The sequence below is a fragment of the Triticum dicoccoides genome, chromosome 2B (genome assembly GCF_002162155.2).
Source record: "Triticum dicoccoides isolate Atlit2015 ecotype Zavitan chromosome 2B, WEW_v2.0, whole genome shotgun sequence".
NCBI lineage: Eukaryota > Viridiplantae > Streptophyta > Magnoliopsida > Poales > Poaceae > Triticum > Triticum dicoccoides.
In genome coordinates, this window is record NC_041383.1 from 125355331 (window position 1) to 125361734 (window position 6404).

General features: G+C 44.9%; 1 pseudogene; it reads right to left on the reverse strand.

Moving 5' to 3' along the window:
* Positions 1-2747: 2747 nt before the first annotated feature.
* On the reverse strand, positions 2748-5670 carry LOC119360639 (annotated as a pseudogene).
* Between the last annotated feature and the right edge of the window lie 734 nt (positions 5671-6404).

Sequence of the window (6404 nt, forward strand, 5' to 3'; positions counted from 1 at the left end):
TACCTCGTGGGCCCCCTGGTGGCTCTCTGATGCCCATCTTCTCCTATATGAAGTCTTTCGATGAGAAAAAAACATCAAGCAACCTTTCGGGACGAGACTCCGCCGCCACGAGGCGGAACCTTGGCGAAACCAATCTAGGGCTCCGGCAGAGCTGTTCTGCCGGGGACACTTCCCTCCGGGAGGGGGAAATAATCACCAACGTTATCACCAATGATCCTCTCATCGGGAGAGGGCAATCTCCATCAACATCTTCACCAGCACCATCTCATCTCCAAACCCTAGTTCATGTCTTGTATCCAATTCTTGTCTCCAAGTCCGGGATTGGTGCTAGTAGGTTGCTAGTAGTGTTGATTACTCCTTGTAGTTGATGCTAGTTGGTTTATTTGGTGGAAGATCATATGTTCAAATCCTTTATGCATATTTTACCCCTCTGATTATGAACATGAATATGCTTTGTGAGTAGTTACGTTTGTTCCTTAGGACAAGGGAGAAGTCTTGCTATTAGTAGTCATGTGAATTTGGTATTCGTTCGATATTTTGATAAGATGTATGTTGTCTAGCCTCTAGTGGTGTTTTGTGAACGTCGACTACATAACACTTCACCATTATTTGGGCCTAGAGGAGGGCATTGGGAAGTAATAAGTAGATGATGGGTTGCTAGAGTGACGGAATCTTAAACCCTAGTTTATGTGTTGCTTCGTAAGGGGCTGATTTGGATCCATATGTTTCATGCTATGGTTAGGTTTACCTTAATACTTTTGTTGTAGTTGCGGATGCTTGCAATAGAGGTTAATCATAAGTGGGATGCTTGTTCAAGCAAGAACAACACTCAAGCACCAGTCCACCCACATATCAAATTATCAAAGTACCGAACGCGAATCATATGAGCGTGATGAAAACTAGCTTGGCGATATTCCCATGTGTCCTCAGGAGCACTTTTCCTATTATAAGAGTTTGTCCAGGCTTGTCCTTTGATATAAAAAGGATTGGGCCACCTTGCTGCACTTTATTTACTTTTGTTACTTGTTGCACGTTACGATTTATCTTGTCACAAAACTATCTGTTACCACTTATTTCAGTACTTGCAGAGAATACCTTGCTGGAAACCGCTTATCATTTCCTTCTGCTCCTTGTTGGGTTCGACATTCTTACTTATCGAAAGGACTATGATAGATCCCCTATACTTGTGGGTCATCACCCCCACCCCCTCCCATCCCATCGCCACCACACACACACCCCCACCCCCCACCCCCCACACACACAAACCCGAAGCTCAGTGCCTCCCATCTGCCTTCCTCTCTCCCCTTCTCAAATCCTTGTCAGATCCGAAGATATTGTCCATGCATATCGAAGCCAACCCCTCCCTTAAGGTAACCTTCTTCGATCCCCTCGTTTTCATCCATAGGAATTGTCACATTTGCTCAAATCTTGCTAGTTTGGGGAAACCCTAGTTTTGGCTTGTATTTGGAAATTTGTATTGATGTTGGTGTTAGGGGTATGGTTAGGCTTCATACTATGCTAGGGTTAGGGTTATGTGTGTTTGATGTTGGTGTTAGGGTTATGCTATGTTTATGGTTAGGGTTAGGGTTGTGGTTATTGTTAAGTGGGGGTTAGGGTTAACCAAGAATTCCCGATTTTGTAGGCATGGATTCATCCGGTTCCATGACGAGGCCACCATGTGCTAACTAAGAAGACATGTCAAACAAGTGGGAGGACGCATCTTTGGACAAGGTGAAGGAGAAAGATGTCAACATCCCGCCATGTTGGTGTGGCGATGTTTATAAGGTGAAGGTGTCCACCGACCGAAACAAATCATGGACGAAAGGGCGGCGATATTTTCTATGCCCGAACTATGCTTATGATCATGCACTTCCAACTAACGCCTATGACCAACCACCGGTAAGCTCGAAAAGTCAAATTTTACTCTCAAATGTGTGTCAACATCACCGCCTCCTCTGTGCAAGTTCTTCATGTGGATAGATCATGAAGTGCCAGAGGATGTCCAAAAGGACCAATATCAAGATTGTCTTAGGCGGCAGCGGCGGTTCGAAGAATCATTTCGAAGAGGCTTGGAGGAAGAGCGTCGTCAAAAGGAGAGGATGGAGCGGAAGAAACGAGAGGAGGAGAGGGCACACCAAGCGAAACTTGCTCGTGAGGAGGAGAGGGCAAGGAAGCTTGCAAAGGCTCACGAGGCGCAAGAGGAGGACTCCGCACGTGACAAGAAGGGGAAATGACCTCGCTCTACTCAGTAGGGACTTCGCTTCGGTGCACTAGTCAAGAAACCGGATGTATCCATGCCGTATTTGTCATGAACTTTCTTCTAGGGCAAGATGCCATTTGTAGTCAACTATGTCATACTAGGCAAATTTGTCATTTCTAATGAATGTGCCGTGAACTATGTCGTAGTAATGTTTGAATTGTCTTAAGTGATGAACTCACCGGCATAAAATTTGTGTTTGTTCAAATTGCTATGATGGTCAAGTTATTGTAAGTGTTGGGATGTTCCGATGAATTGCCATTTGTAGTCAAACTTGTGTTAGCAGTAAATAGCCATGCAGCGCCCAGAGAACAGGTGCTGCACTCTACAGTGCAGCGCCCAAGCCAGAGGCATCACACAGTAGAGTGCAACACCTGACTTAGGGCGCTCCACAGTGACTTAGCATTTTTTGGGTATGGGCGTATGGCCAGTGCTGCAAAGTCGTTGTATGCACAACCAGATGTACAATGCCTAGGGTAGAGGCGCCGCACTATACAATGCAGCGCCTGAGCGTTGGGCGCTGCATTGTATAGTGCAGCGTCTGCCTGTTGGGCACTGCAATGTTGTTAACTGCTAAAATGCAGAAACTTGATGCATTTTTTGCAGCAAACTGAACTCAACAAAGATATAGTATGAATGTAGTGTTGTAAACTGTAGAAACTCAACAAAGATAACTAATAACTTGAACATCACATAATTTAGGAAAATTCAACATTAGTGCAAGTTCGCAAACACAATGACCACACTAATAAGAGTTCACCAACGTATGACATAACCTCACAAGTTCATCAACCTAATGTAACAGCTACAAGAGCACTAATGCTTTCCGCGCGTGTTCCTGGTGCCACGCCTGCAGGCAATCTTCTTCTTCCTGTTAGGACGAGCCTCCTCTTCCTACACTTCCTCCTCAGCCTCATCATCCAAGCTAGCCATCTACGAGATCCCTACGACCACCTTTGGGTTGCCTCTGTTGTCAAAGTCGGTGGGCGTGTACCGGCGTATGGGCTGCCTAGGCTTCAACATATATGCGGGCCGAACTTGAGCATCCGCCAAAGTCATGTCATCATCAAGCTCATCGCCCTATCACACAATGAAACAATATGGTAAAGACCGGCGTCGTAATCAAGTGAGAATCACATCTAAAGGATTAATCATACCTCTTGGGTGACCACACCCTCATCATCCAGATAAGCATGTGAGGAACGCACATCCTCCCCCTGATGGTGAGATAAGGGGTCTGAAGGTGTACCAGACTAGAGACAGATGGTTCATCAAATTTGGGATCACAACAACCGAGAAGATTTGATAACCGCCTTAATTTCTTGGCCTGACGCTATAACATGGACAAGTGTATAAGATATCAAACTCCACAACATATGTAACATGGACACCTAAATGCGATATGTACCTTTAGAAATGCTCATAGGACCATCATCATTTCCTTCTCCAACTGAAGTCTTCTCCAGAATAGACTGGCTTTCATCAGCTGCTTTCTTGATCTGGTCGTGCTGCGAGTGAGAACGAATGAACACGTTAGCCATTCAAACATATGTAATACGGCCAACGAGAAAGTAAAGAAGGAAACACTTTACCACATAGTTAATGACCGGAACAGCAGGGACTCCTTGTCCTTCCCTGATATCTTTGTTGTACCGCCGCTTCGATACATCCTCAAAGTTTATGGGCTCCTCAAGAATATCATCGTTGTATGCCGGCCGGCATATCTCAACTCGAGTATTTTCAAGAAACCATCGTAGGTAGTTATCAAAAGCAAGTGAGCTATGCTCACGAAGCTGGGCGCGTGCACTATTACGAGCTTGCTCCACACTAAGATGGAAACGGGTAACATACTATACATGATGCTTGTCCCAATCCTTTATCTTCCGCTGCTTTCTCCTGTCCAACCTACATGGTACAAAACCAAACATTAGCACAATCAAGAAGGAGTGGCGATGCTTAGTCAGTACTGTGCTGCTCTCTTACTTATGAAGTGCTTTGTCCGTGTCCACCCATTCCGGCGGGTGAGGCTAGAACAGACCAAACTGACGATACACGCGATGTGACAAATGAAACTCAACCGCCCAGTTGCATATCAGTGGGCACCACATAAGCCAGAGATCCTTATCCTGCAAGCACATCGGGTTGATGCGGAACTCCTCGGTGTACCCAAAGCTCTCACCCACGCCATATGGCTGCCATACCACCTATGAAATAGGGCAACAATGCAGAATTGATGACTGTTTTTCAGGCAAGCATGAGAAATGACTGAAGTAATGACCTCCTTACCTGCTCAGGCTAATTGTGTCCAACTCGGCAATGTACTTTTGGTACATGAGATTGACATCGTTCGTCATCTCGGATACCACATCCCACTTGTAAGCCCAACTGGGGCGCCGTAATTCGCCATCTTCATCCCAAGGTTTAAATGTGACGCTCTTCGGGCGTCCAACAGGCAGACGCTCCCAGCTCCATACAGAAAGTAGAAGCATATTACAACCAATGTCTGCCCTATCTGTGATCCTGCAACACGCATCGTCCAGCTGCATATGAAAGAAAACAATGTTAACTTGACAGCAAGGTTGCATTGCTAATGAAGAAATGACTTGATAGCAAAAGAAACCAAGTACCTGTCGGTACAAGTAAGCAAGAGTCGCTGAACCCCAGCTCCTTCCGCTATCGAAGACGGTCAACGCCTTCAGCCACATCCATGGAGCGTTCTTGCCTGTCGAGTCAGGAAACAAAGTCCTCGAGACAACGTACCACATATAGACACGAGCATGTGTCTGTATACATCATTAGTGGCATCCGCAGGGCAATGCGCAAAGTTTGCTTGAATCCACGTGAAAGCGGCTCCGACTGCTTTCCTTTCCTTCTTCTTCTGCTCTTCTCCCTCCTCTACATCAGCTTCAGCCTCGGTAGGAGCCATACCGATAAGAGCAATCATCTGCTCGCACCACCCATCGGAATCGGTGCTCATACATAGAGGCCTCCCGTCGATAGGAAGCCCGGTGATCAAGGCGACATCCTCGAGCGTCACGGTCATCTCCCTAGTCCGAAGATGGAAACTATGCATCTTCGGCCTCCACCGATCAGCAAGAGAGGTCACCAGTGGAGCGTTGAGGTTTGACGTGGACCGGCTGACCAACTGAATCCACGGGAGGAGTCCTGCCTGTTGGATGTACGGTGTGTACCGCTCATCGTAGGGCATGGCAGGGCTAGAGACCTCGTGATACCGAATCTTCAGAGGTTCAAGCTTCTGCAAAAAACAAGTAATGACAAATCTTAGGGCATGTCAATTTCAACTAAAGGCAAATTTGCAAAATATTTAGAGTACTCATTATTACCATCTCCTTCTCGCGCATCATGTAGGCCCGGTGTCGTGTGTCGTAGGCATCATCGAGAAGTCAAACCATCCTTAGAAAGTTCAAACAATAAACATATATGAGTTCATTTTCATCTCAAATATCGGTATACACTAAACATCTCATATGTGTTCGACTACAACAATCTCAACATGTTCTTCTCGCACAATGAATAAATGATTGTAAAGTCTCATATATATCTCAAAAAAACTCAACATCTCATATTTCAAATAAACTCAACATCTAATATATATCTAAAAATAACTAAACATCACATATATATGTCTACAAAACTTAACATCTAATATATATCTACAAAAAACTAAACATCACATATATGTCTAACGAAATAGGCATCTCATATATATCTAAAAAAACTAAACAATCTAGGTTTCACTAACAAGCCCTGTTCAAGAATTCATTCGATTAACCAGTTAACTTGCCGATTAATCCCTACTCGTAGGGTCACCGAGTAGCCTATAAACCGATAAATCGTCCGATTAATTGATTAAATGGTCGATTAACTTGCCGATTAGCCGATTAATCCCCTACTCACCAGCCAACTGAACAGCTACCAGTTAACGATATTACACATCCTAGGGCATCTCATATATATCACTATTACTACACATCCTAAATCAAGCAAATCAAGGGTTCCACCAAATCTTGAACAAATCTCTTAAATGGCAACAAATTTACGGAGGAAAAGAAAGGGAACGGAGGAGTTTACATAGTAGGAGGGATTGGAGATCGAATCCACGGATGAAATCTTCAGATCTGAGAGG